General features: G+C 37.0%; 1 long non-coding RNA gene across 1 annotated transcript; it reads left to right on the plus strand.

Moving 5' to 3' along the window:
- Nucleotides 1-11,057: 11,057 nt before the first annotated feature.
- On the plus strand, nt 11,058-18,534 carry LOC124888564. The gene is made up of 3 exons (XR_007047027.1): nt 11,058-12,188; nt 16,178-16,483; nt 17,304-18,534. It is a non-coding gene; the product is annotated as an uncharacterized LOC124888564 (long non-coding RNA).
- The last annotated feature ends 934 nt before the right edge of the window (nt 18,535-19,468 follow it).

Genomic DNA, 19,468 nt, shown 5'->3' on the forward strand with positions numbered 1-19,468 from the left:
TATGTCATGTCATCAGTATGTAGATTCAGTAATCATGATATCACAGTTTCAGTTACAGTTACGTATTTATGTATGCATTCTCGCATTTATGTAAGATAATAAGCTAGCATTATTCATGCATGTTAACCCTTGCATTAGCCTACCTCACATGTATACTCAGTACATTCCATTGTACTGACACATTTGTGCTATGATGCTTCCTTTTTATGTCACTTCATAGGTTCAGAGACACGAGTTCCAGATCAGCAGTAGATTTCAGTCTCAACAGTCAGAATAGAAGCGAGTCCTCATTCTTCGACGACATGATTATTTCTCCACTATTTCATTGATTAGTTAATAGTTGGCATTAGTTGGGGAAATGTTCCATCAAATCCTTATTCAGATTATTCAGATAGTAGAGGCTTTCAGACTAAATACAGACTATTATGTTTCAGAATTCAGTGTTTATAGTTTTGTTTTGGGTATTGTATTACCCCACAGATGTTATCTCATCCAAGTTATGTTCAGTATTGAACCTTATGGCCTTTCAATGCATGTTTCTGCATTATTCAATATTTTATATAGTATACAGGTACAGATATCAGTCATGGGTTAACTTGTGGTCTTTTGGGGTCATGAGCATCATGTAGCATTCCGGTTCAGCAAATCGGGGTGTTACACAATCATGCACAACATTCATACAATATAAATAAATATGGAAAATTATTATATGGAACCATGGTCAATGTTATAATTTAGCTAGACAATTCAAAAAGAAGACCTTAATGTTGAAAACATAGAACACCCATATGTGAAAACTCTAACATTACAAGATTCAACATATGCAAAAAACAAAACTAGGACAAGGTTCCAATCGGACCATGAATCAAATAAATAAAATTTTTTTATAAGCCTGAACTTTCAGAATAGGGGAGGCTCACCAACTACAAATCTCAGACACACCAATCTACTGCTTAGCGGGACCTCGGGATTGAGCCTTAGATCCTAAAATATAAGGGTCAATACAATTTTAATGGTATGTAAAATAACCCCAAAATAACATATTTTTATACAACATAAATGAGAATTTTTAATGAAAATAATGAACATAATGCATAAGTGAAAAACACATGGCATACTTATAAGGACATCAATAATTCTTAGAAATCATGACTCATTCTCTGTTTGTTTCAGGGCAAGATGGTACACTCTACAATACTAATCATCCCACGGGCTATACAGGATCCTTCCTTAACTCGACGGCTAAGCCCCCCAATCTAAGTTTGCCGCAAAGATTGGTGTATTAGTAAGGGAGATACGCAAGACCACACAACATGGTATCATATTCCTAATCAAATAACCATGTAATGGTAGTGAACCAGTCCAAAATGCAGGGCTATTAACCCTAATCCTAGGTTGGGATAACATGAATCAAGGTACACCATAACACAAAGAAGGGTACCGTAACCCCGTGTCGGCAAATCACTATTTCTAGCATTGAGTCTCATGACTTGTGCTTTCTTTGGGTAACCATCTAACCACTTCTAAAACAAAATTTCATTTCTTTAAAATCGTGCTTTCATGCCTTTACAACATTCAATACATATTCTACTAAGGGCGAACTATCATCAGGTATCGTCATATGCAGACTTACAAGTCATTTATACTAATTCCACAACCCTTCTCATTCTAAATATGCAAATAACTATCCAAAAGATTTATGACTCAAACATGCGGTGGGCTTGTCAATTATTTAATCTCTTACAATACTTTGTGTTCATGCAAAGGGTTTAGTTAAGGAAAAAAGACTCCCTCTCATAAATCTACAAACAACCTTAACCCAAGTTTGGATAACCATCAATTGACAATGAAGTTCAAAACATGCAAGTGAATCCTGATATTGCATAAATCATGTAAAATCCACATTTGCGAGGGAGGTCTCATAAATCATGCTCTCCATTAAAATTTTCATTACAAACAAAATCATATATATACATAATTACATTTAAGTTTCATGAAAATCAGTTCAAGGCATCACATGCTTTCATCAAAACAATTCCATGATACCTGCTATTTGAAATAATATCAAACATGCTTTGTAAACAAGGTTATAGATTCTTGGAACGTGATAAAAATAAGAAAACTTATGCCCATAGAGTTTAGGGTAGTACCACATACCTTATATTACTTTGTTCGAAGAGGAGAACCCAAATCTTGATTCGTTTCTTGGAAATCTTGAACTTTTGATATTTGGGGAAGGGTTAGAATTTTATTTTTGAGAAAAACTGATCATTTTTTAGCCTATAATGCTCTATAAATGTTTTAATCCTTTGTTTCATGACTTGGGGCTATAGGGAAAAAATGAAACTGCCCCTTGATTTTTAAAAATTTCACCAGAAACCCAATTTGGGGCCCTACTACGATGCGCCAAGTGGCTTACCGCTATAGGCACCGCGACACGGTGCAATCGTGGTGACCTACTGGTTTGGGAATCCAAAAACATCTCAAACCTTGTCCGAAAAATCTAAAACTTCCCCGAGACATCTCCTTTACACCCCTAAACATGAATCAACTATAAAATTTACGTCTCGGGGTCGGGAAGGTGTATTTAAAAATCATTGAAATTAAGGGATCAAAATATGACTACGTCCTTTTTCCAACACTTAGAGAAATTTTCAAGTTGCAAGTTATCTATGCATTCTACTAAGTGTGGTATCAAGACGAGAATACTAAAGGTCATTTCATTATCTGCCCTTGTGATCATTCATCCCCAAATGATTGCTCGGGATACAGATAAGCACGATTTTAAGCACGCTAAGGAAAAGATAAAGAGAGTCGTATAGGATTTGTACCTTCTATGTTGTCATCCATATTCTCAAAGTGGTTTGGGTATCTAGTGTGTATGTAATCTTCTGACTCCCAAGTAGATTCCTTAGCTTTTTTATTCTTCTACAACACCTTAACCAAAGCTATTTCCTTACTTCTCAGCGTTCGAACTTGATGATCCAGAATGACAATGGGTTCTTCTTCATATGACAAAGTTTTTCTCATTGATCTCATATACAGGTAGCACTAGGGAATGATCTCCAATTCACTTATCAAAATGGACTATGGAATACTGGATGTACGGAAGCCAGACTCGCAGGCAAATCTAACTCATAGGAAACCCCACCTATCCTTCTCACAATCTGATATGGTCTTATATAACGAGGACTAAGCTGAACCTTCTTTCCGAATTGCATGAATCCCTTCATAGAGCAGACCTTTAGGAATAACCAATCATCAATCTCAAATTCTAAATCTCTCCTACTAGCATCGACATAAGACTTCTGGCGGCTTTAAGCTATCTTAAGTTGCTCCCTAATAATCTTCACCTTCTTCATTGCCTGATGAAAAAGGTCAGGCCAAACAACTGGGTTTCACCCACTTTATACCATCCTATTGATAACCTACATCTTCTCCCACAAAGTGCTTCAAAAGGAGCCATCTGGATACTAGAATAGTAGCTATTATTATAGGTGAATTCTATCAATGGCAAATGATCCACCCAACTACCTTTGAAGTTAATTACAAAGGCTCTCAAACATATCCTCGGTCTGGGGGTGGAAGGTAGTACATAGGTTCACTTGGGTGCCTAGACCTCCCTGAAAAGATTGCCAAAACTGAGAAGAGAACTGGGTACCTCGGTCAGATATAATAGATATAGGAGCACCATGTAAATGAACTATCTCTCGAATGTACAACTTGGCATAGTCATCCCCCAAATAATTCCGCCGCACTGGAAGGAAATAATCGGACTTGGTTATTCGGTCTACAATTACCCAAATAGAGTCATATTGGTTTAGGGACTTTGAAAGCCCTGTAATGAAGTCCATGTTGATCATCTCCCACTTCCGCATAAGCAAAGCTATCTGTTGAGAAGTTCCACCTGGTCTCAAATTCTCTACCTTGACTTGTTGACAATTCATACACTTAGAAACAAAATTAGCCACATCTTTTTTCATATTATTCCACCAATAGATAACCTTAAGGTCATGATACATTTTCATAGATCTAGGGTGAATAACATACCTTGAAGTGTGAGCTTCATCAAGAATCCTATCTCGCAAACCCTCTATATTCGGTACACATAGCCTACCCTGATACCTCAAAATCCCATCACCTTCAATTTCAACTGCTATTACCTTCTATTGATGAACATCTTTCTTAATCTACATCAAGATAGTTTCATCAAACATTTTTCCTTAACTTCAGCATATAAGGAGGATTTAGCAATCTCATGAACGAACACTCCCTCATCTTTGGAATCCAGAAGTCAAAATCCCAAATTTTCAAGTCGATAAATATCCTTCACTATCTCCTTCTACCCTTTCTTAACATGAGCAAGACTGCCCATTGACAACCTGCTAAGTGCATCGGCTACCACATTCACCTATCCTGGATAGTAATACAGGCTCATGTCATAATCCTTCAGTAGTTCCAAGCAATGCCTCTGCCTGATATTCAACTCGTTCTACATGAAAACATACTGCAAACTTTTGTGATTAGTGAATATATCTACATGCACCCCATAAAAATAATGCCTCCAGATTTTAAGTGCAAACACCATAGTCGGTAACTCTAAGTCATGGTGGAATGATTTTACATAAGCTACCACCTTACCGTGATGCATAAGAACACACCCAAGTCCCACCCGATATATATCACAGTACACAACAAGACCCTCTGTACCCTTGAGAAGGGTCAAAACTAGCGCGGTGGTCAACTTTTCTTTTAGTTTCTCAAAACTATTCTCAGAAGGGTCTGACCACAAGAATTTCACCTTTCTCTGTGTCAATTTGGTAAATGGAGTAGCTATGGAGGAAAAACTCTCTTCGAACCTTTTGTAATACCCTGCCAAACCCAAGAAGCTCCGAATATTGATTGGATTCGTGGGTCTGGTCCATTTTCTCACTGCCTCAACCTTTTGAGGGTCAATCTCAATCCCCTTACGACAAACTATATGCCCTAGGAAAGCAATAGCACTAAGCTAGAATTCACATTTAAAAAACTTTGCATATAACTCAAGATCTTTGAGGGTCTGAAGGATGATTCAGAGGTGGGTGGCATGCTCTTCCTCACTCTTAGAGTAAACCAGAATATCATCAATGAAAACTATAATGAATAGATTTAGAAACTGATGGAACACCCTATTCATTAGGTCCATAAAAGCTGTAGGGGTATTAGTTAGTTTGAAGAACATAATAAAAAATTAATAATGGCCATATCAGGTTTGGAAAGCTTTTTTAGGAATATCAGCCTCCCTAACCTTCAACTGATGATACCCCGAATGAAGGTCTATTTTTGAGAAACATTTAGCACTTTGGAGTTGATAAAATAAATTGTCGATTCTAGGAAGAGGGTACTTATTCTTGACAGTGACCTTATTGAGCTGACGGTAGTGTATACACATACAGAGTGAATCATCTTTCTTATGAATAAAGAGAACTGGAGCACCCTAGGGAGAAACACTTGGAATAATAAAGCTTTTATCAAGAAGGTCCGTTAACTATTCTTTCACCTCTTTTAATTTTGTAGGAGCCATTCTGTCTGGCGGAAGAGAGATAGGATAAGTGTCCAACAACACGTCAACGCCAAAATCTATCTACCTATTAGGTGGTATCCCAGGGAGATCATCGGGAAAGACTTTTGGGAATTTATTAACTATAGGGATAGACTGGAGGAAAGGACTTTCAGTACTAGAATCTTTGACCCGAATAAGATGATACAAATATCCCTTAGATATAAGTTTGCGGGCTCTGAGATATGATATGAATTTCACCCTAGGGGCTAGATAATACCCCTCCCACTCTATCACTGGTTCATTCACAAAGAAAAAAGTGACATTTTGGGTTCTACAGTCTAGTGTGGCATAATACGAATGGAGTCAGTCCATTCCTAAAATAGCATCAAAGTCAATCATATCCAGCTCTACCAGATCCGCCATAGTATTATGATTATAGATAGACACAACATAGTTTCTACACACTCTCCTAGCCACAATAGAGTTGCCAATAGGAGTGGAGACAGAGAAAGGTTCTGAAATAATTTCTAGCTCAAAACCAAAACTAACAACCACATATGGGGTCACATAAGACAAGGTAGACCCTCGATCCAACAACAAATATACACTATGAAAGAAAATTTATAACATATCCATCACAATATCTGGTGAAGCCTCTGCATCCTGGTGGTTGGATAAAATATATAACCGATTGCGACCTCTCTCGGTAGCTGAAATGGTAACCTTAGGGGGGGTGATAAGGAATTTGCTTGGGACTTAGCACCACCAAAATTTCCTGTAGCTAAAGAACAGTCCCTCTAAATATGGTCCACTTGGCCACATGAATAACATATTTGAATTTTGGAATAACACTTCCTTGAATGGTTCCTTTCATAATTAACACAACGATGATATTGCCTAAATGACTGAGTCACACTCCCCTCGGACTGAGTACCCTGCACCCCCAAGCTATTGCTGGGCTGAAAATTTTGAAATTGCTGATTAACTAAAGGTCTGGGCGATGGCTGAAGACTGAGTATTACTGAAAAAATATTTCTTCAACCACTTGTTACCCCAGTTACTACCCTGGTGCTGACTATTATTGTGGTTTATAAACCTTGCTCTCTTGACCTTCCTGTCTTTCTCCTTTGCCTCTGCCAGCCTTTTCTTCTAATCTTCAACCTGCTACATGTGAAAGAACAATCGGGAGAAGTCCCTATCCTTATTTAACATTGCTCTCTTGCATTCTAACACCAGATTATCCAAGAGACCAGATGCAAATTTTATTATTCGGGATCTCATGTTACCCGCCAATTTTGAGGCATGAAGGGACAGCTGGGTGAACTTCAATGTATACTCTTTAACACTCATTTTCCTTTGTTTCAAGTTCATGAATTCTTTAGCCTATGATTCCCTAAATTACTGGGGAAAGAAATGATCTAGGAAAGCTTTCACAAAATCACCCCACACCAAAGGATCAACGTCTTTACCCTTAAAATTCTTCCATTTATTATACCACCAATTGGCTATATCCTTTAACTGATAGGACACCAGTTCAACCCCTTGAACCTCATTCTCATGCATAACCCTAAAAATTTTCTCCAGTTCATCAATAAAACCTTGAAGGTCCTCCTAAACCTTCATACCAATAACCATAGGTGGGTTTAGCCTCATGAATTGGACAACCTAAATAATTGCAGATGAACCAGACACAAACCCTACATCTTCAGACCGACGGGCCTGAGAAGCCACCAACTGATCTATCATATGCATAAACTGTTGGAACTCAAAATTAGATACTTCTCTCTAGGAAGGTTAAGTACGGTTAGATCCAGACCGAGGATCCCCAGATGGACTAGTCTGAATAGGAGAAACTCCCAAAATAGCAACAAAATCTGGATTACGAGATTTATTACGGGTCCGCATCCTATGGGTAAGGCGGAAAACATCAGCTAGGGCATTCTGCTCGTTGGATCGAAGGAGAGGTATGATAACTTTCTGAAATATAGGAGATCATTGATTAGAGGATATTCAGACTTTATAGCACGAACTGAATCATGAAAAGGAGAGAGACATTCCTAAATGCCTTAAAGCCTTCTACTTAAAAGTATGGCGCGCTACACACCCATAAACAGGACTCTACCCGACGCAATTTCAAATACCATGAATCGAGCTCTGATACCAAGTTTGTCATGACGTGACCCAAAACCTTAGCCACGACAAGCATCCCAAACCGTGAAGGCCCGGGCGACCGATCTATCTGGAAATTATGGACAACATTTATACAATATAAAGAAATACAAAAAATTATCATATGGAATCATGGTCAATGCCATAATTCAACTAGACAATTCGAAAGAAAATCCTTAATGTTCAAAACATATAACACCCGTCTACGAAATCTCTAACACTACAAAATTCAACATATGTACAAAAATAAAATTGGGACAAGGCCACCAGTCGGACCATGAATCAAATAAATAACAATGCTTTATAAGCCCAACCTTCGGAATAGAGAAGGCTCACCAATTGCAAATCTCAGACACCCCAATCTATTACTTAATGGGACCCCGGGACTAAGCCTTAGATTCTAAAATATAGGGGGTCAATACAATTGTACTAGTATGTGAAACAACCTCAAAATAACATATTTTTATACAATATAAATGAGAGAATTTTATGAAAACAATGAACATAATGCATAAGTGAAAAACGCATGGGCATACTTATAAAGACATCAATAATTCTTAGAAATCATGACTCATTCTCTATTTATTCTGGGCTAGATGGTACACCCTACAATCCTAATCATTCCATGGGCTATACGAGATCTTCCCTTAAATCGACGGCTAAGCCCTTTATTCTAAGTTTGCCACAAGGATTGGTGTATTAGTAAGGGAGACACAAAATACCACACAACATGGTGTCATATTCCTTATCAAATTGACATGTCATGGTAGTGCACCAGTCCAAAAAGCAGGGCTCTTAACCCTAATCCTAGGTTAGGACGACATGAATCAAGGTTCACCAGACCACAAAGCAGGGTACCATAACCCCGTGTCGGCAAATCATGATTTCCAGCATTGAGTCTCACGACTTGTGCTTTCTTTGGGTAACCAATTAACCCCTTCTAAGCCCAAATTTCATTTCTTTAAAAACGTGATTTCATACCTTTACAACATTCAATACATATTCTATTAAGGGCGCACTATCATCGGATATCGTCATACCCAGACTTGCAAGTCATTCATACCAATTCCACAACCTTTCTTATTCCAAACATGCAAATAACCACCCAAAAGATTTATGACTTAAACATACGGTGGATTTGCCAAATGATTTAATCTCTTGCAATACTTTGCATTCATGCAAAGGGTTTAGTTAAGGCAAAAAGACTCTCTCTCATGAATATAGAAACAACCTCAACCTAAGTTTGGATAACCATTAATTGACAATGATGTTCAAAACATAAACATGCAAGTGAATGCACATATCGCATAAATCATGTAAAATCAAATTTTGTGAGGGCGGTCTCATAAATCATGCTCTCCATTAAACTTTTCATTACAAACGAAATCATATATATACAAAATTACATTTAAGTTTCGTGAAAATCAGTTCAAAGCATCACATGCTTTCATCAAAACAATTCCATGATAACTGCTTTTTGAAATAATATCAAACATGCTTTGTAAACAAGGTTATAGATTCTTAGAACTTGATAAAAACAAGAAAACTTATACCCATTGAGTTTAGGGTAGTCCCACATACCTTAGATTATTTCGTTCGAAGAGTAGAACCCAAATCTTGATTCGTTTCTTGGAAATCTTGAACTTAAAGATTGAACTTTTGATCTTTGGGGATGGGTTAGGGTTTTGTTTTTGAGAAAAATTGATCACTTTTGATCCTATAATGCTCTATAAATGTTTTAATATTCTATTTTCACGACTTGGCGCTATAGAAAAAAGATGAGACTGCCCTCAATTTTTAGAACTTTCAACAGAAACCCGATTTGAGGCCCTGCCATGACGCGCCAAGTGGCTTACCGTTATAGGCACTGCGACACGGTGCAATTGCGGTGGCCTACTGGTTTGGGAATCCAAACACATCTCAAACCTTGTTCAAAAAATTCGAAACTCCCTCGAGACATCCCATTTACACCCCTGAACATGAATCAACTAAAAAATCTATGTCTCGGGGTCGGAAAGGTTAATTTGAAAATTATTGAAGTTAAGGGATCAAAATATGACTAAGTCCTTTTTTAAACACTTACAGAAATTTTTAGGTTGCAAGTTACCCATGCATGCTACTAAGTGTGGTATCAAGACGAGAATGCTACGGGGTGTTACATACTAACTGCATACTTTCTTTGCATTATATTGTCTTATAATATGGGTTCTGCGCTAAGCACCTAGATCGCTCTTAGTATGATTCTGCACCATATTAGCAACAGTATTTGGTAAGTCCTTATCATTCGAGGGTAAATTATCAACATTCTTTTCAGTAATATTCCAGTTTCAAATAGTTGAAGGCTTGTCCCAACAACTCACATGATTTAGAGGCTTTCAAATATATAGTTATATTTTCAGCATGTTGATTATGTCAGGCAGTTTCAATTTTGATACGCAGTATTGATTTTGCTTTTATTATACTCATTTCATTTCAGTTTAGTTTCTACTCAGTATCTCATTATTTGCTTCAGTATTCTTAGTGTTTTGTCATGCCATGAATTAACTTGGGGTCACTTTTGACTCTGAGTACTGTGTTACAACTAGTGGTATAGTCTCGGATCGTGACATAAATTTATCTTCATTTAAAAGTTAATATAATATTCAGCTAATCTAATACTAATGTATCAACAAAAAATTAATATATCTAATAAAAAAATATCAACTAACATAAGTATGCTTTATTCAAATATTATATGGTGGTGGATGATGTATAATGTAGTGATTTAGGATGTTGATTGCGGGTGCTGAAGTTGATAATAGTGAATGATATTGGTAGCGGTGGCCGATGGAATTGGTGAACTACTATTTTTATATAAATCTGAAATTAGACATTATATTAAGGCCTTATTACATCTCTTCAAATTAATTAAATAGTTGAACTATTTAAAAAGAAAATAAAACAATGAACTTAATGAAGATCGGAATGATTAAGATTTAGATGTAAATAACAAAAGAACTTAGGGATCGTTTAGTATAATAGATTGAATAAGTGAGAATATTTCATGAGATTATTTTACACTACTCTGCACGTGAAATAGTAATTCCAGGTACCAAACACCCCTTAATGACTAATTAGTGATAATAACACTTTGTTAAGCAAGGAAGAGGACAACATAAACTCATTAGTGATGATGTTGATAGTGAGTGCTGAAGTTGATGATAGTGAATGACGTTGGTAGCGGTGAACGATAGAATTGGTGAACTATTATTTTTATATATATCTCTAAAGTGATATTAAGACCTTATTAATGATTTTGATCATTCAAATCTATTCAGATTGATTAACTGATTGAAATAGTTTGGAACAATGAATTGGATAAGTAGGGATATCTCATGAAACTATTTTAAATGAATCCTCCACATGAGATAGTAATTCCACTACGAGACTATTTTATACCACTCTCTATATAGGATAATAATCCCGTTATTTTAGTTCAAATTCTGAGATAAAATAGTCCCGAGACTAGCTTTCTTATCCGGTGTACCGAAAGACCCCTTAATGACTAATTAGGCTTCATACCAATTCAACTAACTTTGTGAAGCAACGAAGAAGACAACATAAAACTCATTAGAGTAAAAAAGCACTCATTCACATGATATTTGCATTCAAAAAGCCAGAAATTATGGGAAATGTTAATTTTTTGGTGAAACGCTCTATGCATCACCTTTTTCCATCCAACACCATTGTCCTCCTTCAATTTACTCTCCTCAAAAACATCAAAACTTGAAAACAAAAATGTGCAATTCACAGTCAAAGAAACCAAAATGGAAGATGAAATTATCTTCCAAAATATTCCTATGTCCTATATAATAATAATAATATCACCTATCATGAAGGTTACTACTATGTTTTCTTTGTCTCATGTGTTTTCTGAATTTTGAGTGATCCATTATTTAATTTTTTTTTGGTATGTCATTCTTGAATTCTGATGAAATGGGGTTTCAAAATTGTTTATGCTAGTGGAAAAAATAATTTAACGAACAAACTCTAGAAGTTAGTTTCAGCCTATCGAGGACATGAAGGGTAATCTACTAGAGTTTGTTCCGGAGCCACCAACAACTGATGGTTGCAAGCTATGCGATGGAGATGTCCTAGTGTCAACCCCATGGCACACTCCAAAGGTGCCCTCTGCTGGTACAACGAGTTGGTCTTCTATACTTTACAGGAACTCAACCTTGCCAGGAAATGTACTATTGAACTCACTACCAACAGCAGCACCAACCGGGAATATCTCAGGGTTAACAACTGATGGTCCTTTAATAGCATCAGCCGTGCAGTTTGTCACTGGCTCTGGTAAAGGTAGCATCCCTGTGTCGAAAGCTTCAGTCACATAGTCGGTGATTGGCCAGTGTAATTGTCCTCCACATGTTCCTTTCAACTCGTCAGATTTGTCCTTGTGAAGGTTCAGTAATATCAGCAGCACTATTGACATCATGTATGCTTCTTCTCTCATTGTTATTGTCATTTAATCGAGTGTAGAACTTCTGGGCATGTCTTGCCACCTGTGTTGGTGTTCTAGATAACAAAGTTTCTCGATATAACCCGCCCATCACCCCTTCCATAATTCGCCAACCCCTGGAGAAACAACCTAAGAAAGAAAAAAGATTAAAGAATTTACTAGCCTTGAAATATAATCTGTCATGGAATTACATGTTAATTACAAAATATACAGGAAAAGCATCACCCGTGCTCCTTTGCAGACCAGGGAATCCCTTTTCACTGTTCAACTGTAGAACTTTGCATTCTCCGATATTTAGGTAGCGGAACTATGCCAGACTTGAAATTGTTAATATCATCAAGTAATTCATTTTTGTTGCATAGATATTCCAGGAACAGCGGCAGTGATCTTCAGAAGTTGATAGTTATCTCCAGAATAAAGCACCAAAGTATTGACAAATGCTTTGTCTTCCTCCTTAGTCCAGGTGGAGTGATTGCATGTTCGGTCAGGGCTCACTTTGTTGGATAGACAAGGAAAGGTTTGACACGAAAGGGAAAGTTTCTGAAGAGTTTTCCCAAATTGGATAACTTCCATATATGACAAAGACCAGCTTAAATTGATGACAATAACTTGAGAAACGGTACTGGGAAGTTGAAGTGATGCGTAGACATGCATTTCACTTGAAACAAGTTGATGTTTTGTGAGTCGGGAAAAATTTTCACTTGAAAGATCCTAGTGTGACATCTCTATGATGGTATATATCTATCAGGTTTCTTGGTGTTAGGGATTCTTAATCGTAGCATTTCAATATAAATGCTAGTTTAGGAGGTTTAGAGTTTCCTCCTTGCGGAAGCAGATGTGCATTGATCATGACTTGAGTTATCGGTCTTTGGAAATCCGCACAAAATGGATGAACTCCCTTGTTTTCGCAGTTATGTATCCTCTACTAAGATGCAAAGCTCTTTTCTCTTTTCAAACCTTAGCTGTTATAGTGTATTTATATGTTATAAGTAGGATTTCGGGGAAGGACAAGCTAATAGACTTAACAACAACAACAACATTCACTGTGTAATCTCACCACAAGTAGGTCTCGGGAGGGTGGTGTGCATGTAGACCTTACCCCTTACCCCTTACCTTGTGAAGGCAGAGAGGTTGTTACCGAGAGGCCCTCGGCTCAAGTAAAACAATTTATAGTAGGTTTGAAAAGGAAACACAATAGTGAAGAAGCCATGTTGAAAATAAGAAATAAAAGAACATAACAATAAATAGTATGATAACCGAAGAAAAAAGAAACAACGACAGGTAATAAAACCGTAGAGATAAAAAGAAGAGTAGTAATAGCACAACTGGTAGGAGAAACTAGAAAACATTCCACTGCCTCCATAACCTCTTATTTAGGGTCATGTTCTCTGTAAGCTGCAGGAGTTCCAGGATCTGTCTTATCGCCTCTCCCCAGTGCCAGCTATTTGGCCTACATCTACCTCTCCAAAAAATCCCAATATCCAACCTTACACACCTTCTCATTGGGCATCAGGGCATCTTCTTTTCACATGCCCGAACCATCCCAGCTTCGCTTTGCTCATGTTGTCCACCATAGAGGCCACTCCCACCTTTTCCCAAATCTCTCTCCTAGTAAGCTTGCACATCCTTCTCAACATTCTTATTTCCACATTTAACTAGTGAGTCATCAACTGGTTCATCCACTTGAACAATATGCACTAGCAATTTGACATATCAAACGTAGCCATTTAAACACCTGCCCGATCCCCAACAGAAGGAGGAGGAGACAAATAGGATAATGGGAATTAGTAGTAGAGCAGCGCGGAGATAAGATTAAATGGCTACCTCATATTAATGTAATTAATAGTCTACCCCTTTTGGAAAAATTTGGGCGGATAAAATAAGTAAAATTTGTTTAAAGCGACAGAGCTGTGTCAAAAAAGTGTTACAAATATCCTTCCTTTCTCTCTAAACTGTTAGGGTTGATAAAATGATCTAGTATGCATATTTTTCGAAAGAATTCCATGCGATGACATCGACTAGGACATTTTCAATTGTGAGACATTGTTGACCAAATTTTAAGAGAGTGTTTACATTCATTAAGTGTAACATTACTGATACCGGCGTTAGATGTTGTCTTGTCTTGTCTTATGACCTCTCTCAATAGCGTAAGAGAATGTTAAGTCATAACTATTTGTGACAATGGGTGCAAATTTATTATAGATACATATCTTCTAATGTTTTTTAACTGTATAGTCTGCGTGATAGCAGCGAGCGTGTGTATGCCATTGTGGAATCCTCTATGTGGGCTATAAATCTATTTCAGATTTTCTCTTGATTGGTTTCTAACACATATGGAGAGATATGGTTCACTGTTATATTTGTAATTCAGCTTAAGCGCAATTTTTTGTGGTTGTGCCTTATAATTTATCTTTTTGATAAGGAATGTCGTATCTTTTAATGTAATCTTCGTTCTAATAAAATTAGTTTAAAATGAGGGGATGGGATCTCTTAATTAATAATCCCTCCATTTCAAAAAGAATAACCTATTTTTCTTTTTAGTCCGTTTCAAAATGAATGACCCTTTCCTTTTTATAATACTTTAATTTCAACTTTACACGTGACATGATTAAGACCACAAGATTGAAGCGCATTTTGGTACATTTAACACAACTTTAATTTAGGACCACAAGTGTTCTTTACTTTCTTAAACTTCGTGTCAAGTCAAACGGTCCTTCTTTTTTAAACGGAGGGAGTACTCTTTTTGAACCTGATATAGTAGGGACTTGCAGATGCTATTCCTAATACAGAAATATTTGATCAAATTCTTATTATTTTGATCATCATGAAGTATCCCTTTTTGTATTTCTTTATCTTCCTAGAGCTAGTTCATTAATCGGACTTTTATTGTTGCTTTTTCTGTAAAAGGTGGAAAACTTTTAAAAACAAAGATTAAGTGACTAAATAAAGGAACAAAAGACGCCAGAGTAACTTTTCTCCACAAAGTCATTTTTTACTGTATTAATCTTGCTTAGTTAGCCAGTGACCGTGTCAAAGTCTTATTTATATGTGAACTTTGGCTGCTTTCAAACATCTTGGCTCTATTATCTAGGGTTATGGGGTCATAGATGGTGTCACTCATTGTATTGTTGCGGCGTAGATGAAGTGGAGGCTTGCCTCCGGAGTCTCGTATGATAGAAAGATACCACCAAAACTTAAAGGTAAGTTTTATAGAGTGGTGGTTAGACCGACGTTGCTATATGAGACAGAGTGTTTCCCAATCAAAAACTCCAAAGATGCATGTCGCAGAGATAAGGATGTTGAGATGGATCCGTGGGCATACTAGGTGTGGTAGAATCAGAAATGAGGTTATTTGAGTAGATGTTAGTCGGGTAGGAGTGTTGTCGTGCACTGTAGTATGGTAGCATAGGGTTTAGCCGTAGATATCTGTCATTGTTGTTGTTTATTGTATTTCAATTATCGAACTAATTTGTGGTTGATTATTGATCGTTATTATTTTTGTGTATGGCTGATTAGTTGTATATTTTCTTCACTGTTTTCCTCTTCTTTATACCTAGATTTTCTACACTTGAGCCAAGGGTCTTCCGGAAACAACCTCCCTACTTCCCTGAGGTAGTGGTAAGGTTTGAGTACGGGGTATGTTGTTGTTGGTTGCTTTCCTTCACGTTGATGTGCACCTTAATATCTAGTCTAGATGCAAAAGCTTAGTGTGCCACCTACCTGTTCCCCCTAACAGTTGCTCACTACTGTAGTTAAAACCAACAATAATTTTGGAGGCTAGAGTTTACCCAGACCTTACCCTGCCTCATGGAGGTAGACTAGACTGTAGTTAAATCAATAGCTGATTAAAAGAGTAGGAGTCTTGCTGCCATTGTTTCGGTTAACCAAGTGTCAAGGACTACAGAAAATCATAGATGCACCAAATATATATATTAATATATGATGGCCTTTATCATGTGTGGAAGTTGTCCAATTTGGGACAACTCTTCAGGTACTTTCCTTTTTGTGTCAAGACCTCTCACTGAAGATCCAACAATATGACTAAGGCGGAAGACAAAGCATTTGAAAATGCTTATTCTGGAGATGGAAATTAAATTCTGAAGATTGCTGCTGCGATTCCTGGGAAATCTCTTAAACAAGTTATTGAACATTATCTTGTATTAGTTGAAGATATTAACGATGATTCTGATATAATTCTGCCACCTAATATCGAAGAATGCAAAGTTCTACCAAATGGGAAAAGGGATTCCTTGGACTGCAAAGGAGCACAGGTGAGGCTTTTACTGTACATTTTGTAATTACTGTTTGTTTGGTTTGAAACATTTGACTAAATTGATGATTAGTTGACCTCTTCAATCTTGTGTTTCTTGATAGTTGAATAAGTTTTCTTGTTTACAGTAAGGATTTAAAAGTTGCTTCTTTAAGAAGTCCTTTTGACGAAGCAACCAAATGCTTCTTTTTTCTGTTATTTTTGAGATTGACAACAAGCCTGTCAATTTGGACCAAAGAAATTGACAGAAGCTATGTTACTGTTTAATCATAACTAAAATCTTTCTATTTGTATAGTATTTGTAGATGTATAGCTGAGTCTCAGTTGATCTGGTGTGAAAATTTTGAAAGAATGTCACTCAGAAAATTTGGTATCTGAATATTTGTGTAGTAATTTCTTCAATTTTCTTTGGGTTACTTTTTCTCAAGACGAGTGTACAGCTTGAAATCAGTTCAGTAATGTAAGCCCTTGTGTCATCGGTATAGTTGTTATATATGAAGAGGGTACTGTAGACACCGGAGATTTAAAGGCTTCAATCTAACTCGTGCTGGAAACACTTGGGTGGGTGCAGGTGGTCAGTAATAGTAGTGATAAATGCCTGCTGAACTAAAACTTAACTTGTTAATTCAAACTTATTATATGTGTTCATTGTATACATATGGAAGTAATAATGTCTATATTATCATAGCGACCATGAATAGAATTTCAAAGATGTGTAATAATGGGAGGATTGAGAAAATGCATTAGTTTTAAGCAGATATTGTCTTGCACGAATTATATTCCAAGGCTAGTAACTTCTTTAATCTTCTATCCTTTCGTAGGTTGTTTCTCCAGGTGTTGGCGATATAAGGAAAGAGTGATTGGCGGTCTATATCAAGGAACATTGTGTTATCTAGAACACCAATACAGGTGGCAAGCCATGCCCAGAAGTTCTACACTCAATTCAACGACATTAACAACGCCAAGAAGAGAAGCATTCATGATGTCACTAGTGCTGCTGATATTACTGAACCTTCACAAGGACAAAAATCTGATAAGTTGAAAGGACCTTGTGGAGGATAATTACAGTGGCCAATCACTGAAGCTTTCTACACAGAGATGCTACCTTTACCAGGGCCAGTTAAAAACTGCACGACTGATGCTATTGAAGGGCCATCAGCTGTTGACCCCGAGAAATTCCGGCTTGGTGCTGCGGTTGGTAGTGAGTTGAATAGTTCATTTGCCGTCGTGGTTGAGTTCCTATGAAGTATAGAAGGCCAAATCGCCGTACCGGCAGAGGGCAGTTATGGAGTGTGTTGTGGAGTTGACACTAGGACATCTCCATCACTTAGCTTGCAACCATCGGATGCTGGTGGCTCTGGAATGCACATTCCTCCTGTCAATAATGTTAGGTATGATCCGGAAGAGCTAATGGGCAAGCTGTTGATTGGATCCTGTCAAGTAGGTACTACCGTTAACACTGCAAGTTCGCGAATACCAACTGCTGATCATATTGGAGTCCATGGTTGTAAATCTTCAAGCAATGGCTACAAGGATGTTTTTGCAAGCACCATGGGAGCTCTTGTTGGAGGTTTTTCTGTCGATTCCATGCAATTACCATCCATTACTGGCAGCAGTAGTGGTAGAACTTATCCCTGTTGGAATCCTAGTAGCATGGATGACAAGTTATTTGATTTGGAAGACCTATTCCCAGATCACATATTTGGTCCTGGCAAATAAGAATCTGTCGTTTATTGTGGTAAATGATAATCTGTCCCTGGTTTCACTAGAGCAACTACTGCTTTGTTGTGGATGAGCCAGTGCAGCTGGGCCCTATTACTTCACGAACTCTCATGCCATTACGCGTTCCTTGTCTAGCTGGTTCATTTGCAGCATCTATTAGTGGACTGTGGATTGTTCGTCGTGTCCTAGTAGAGATGTCTCTATTTGTGAATATAGTGCGTGGAATAACAAACTTTGTCAGTAGGTTATGTACATAGAACTCCTTTCTGTAATTTGGTGTGCAAACATGTCTTTAAAGTCCTGTTCATCAATAAAAAGCATGCTTTAGTAGTTTTGAATCTTATTTTCTGCCTACTGTGAAAATCAATTTTGCTTCTTATCAGTGAGGCGAGACTAGAATAACACTACCGCCAATTCAGATATCTAGGATCAATCTCTTTCAGTTTGTTTAGTTGGATAAAACTCTTATATTTCAAAATCAAACACACATTAGCTTTTGCAAGAATTTTAAAAATATGTAATTTTTAGTATTTGATATTGTGAGTGCTATTAAAATTGCTTAACATTAGTGAGGAATTATTTGATTTAAAATACTAGAATTGTATTTATACCTAAACAACATTAGAGGGGCATTGAAAATTAGTTCACTCTATTAGATAGTTAAAATGATATCTTAAATTATGTACCTAATCAAATATCATCATACTAAAAAGTTGTCGGCATTTAAAGGGAAATATTCAAATAATTAACAATAATATCTAATCAGCTTTTACAAAAATAATTAGCATTTAAAGATCTTTTTTTTTTCTTAATAACCTTGGTTTGTCCAGACCATCTTGAGCGCACATTTACTAATTCCACGGGAGCCAACTTGCGGGCACCTCGACTAATTCCATGGGATACCTGCTACCTCCCACAAGAAATAGGCACTAGGTAACTTTGTCCACTAAGGCTAGAAAAAATGGGAAGAATCATCTAGTGTTTGTCTCTATTGGAAATTTGGTGCTCAACCCAACTTCAATGAACCACAAAGGCACACCCTTGGGTGCTATAAGATTGAGTAGGGTATGAAAGCTTCCATTTATTTACAATGTGCAGAGGCACTCTAAATACAAGAGAAGATTAACAATAACTCTCATATTAATTCCTAGTGGACTCTAAATAACAAATGTGTAATCCTAATCCTTTGAGTTGTAGGTAACTAAATAGTAACACAATATCTACACAATTAAAGGACGTGCAGTAATACTACCACATCACTGAA

The sequence above is a fragment of the Capsicum annuum genome, chromosome 11 (genome assembly GCF_002878395.1).
Source record: "Capsicum annuum cultivar UCD-10X-F1 chromosome 11, UCD10Xv1.1, whole genome shotgun sequence".
NCBI classification, from domain to species: domain Eukaryota; kingdom Viridiplantae; phylum Streptophyta; class Magnoliopsida; order Solanales; family Solanaceae; genus Capsicum; species Capsicum annuum.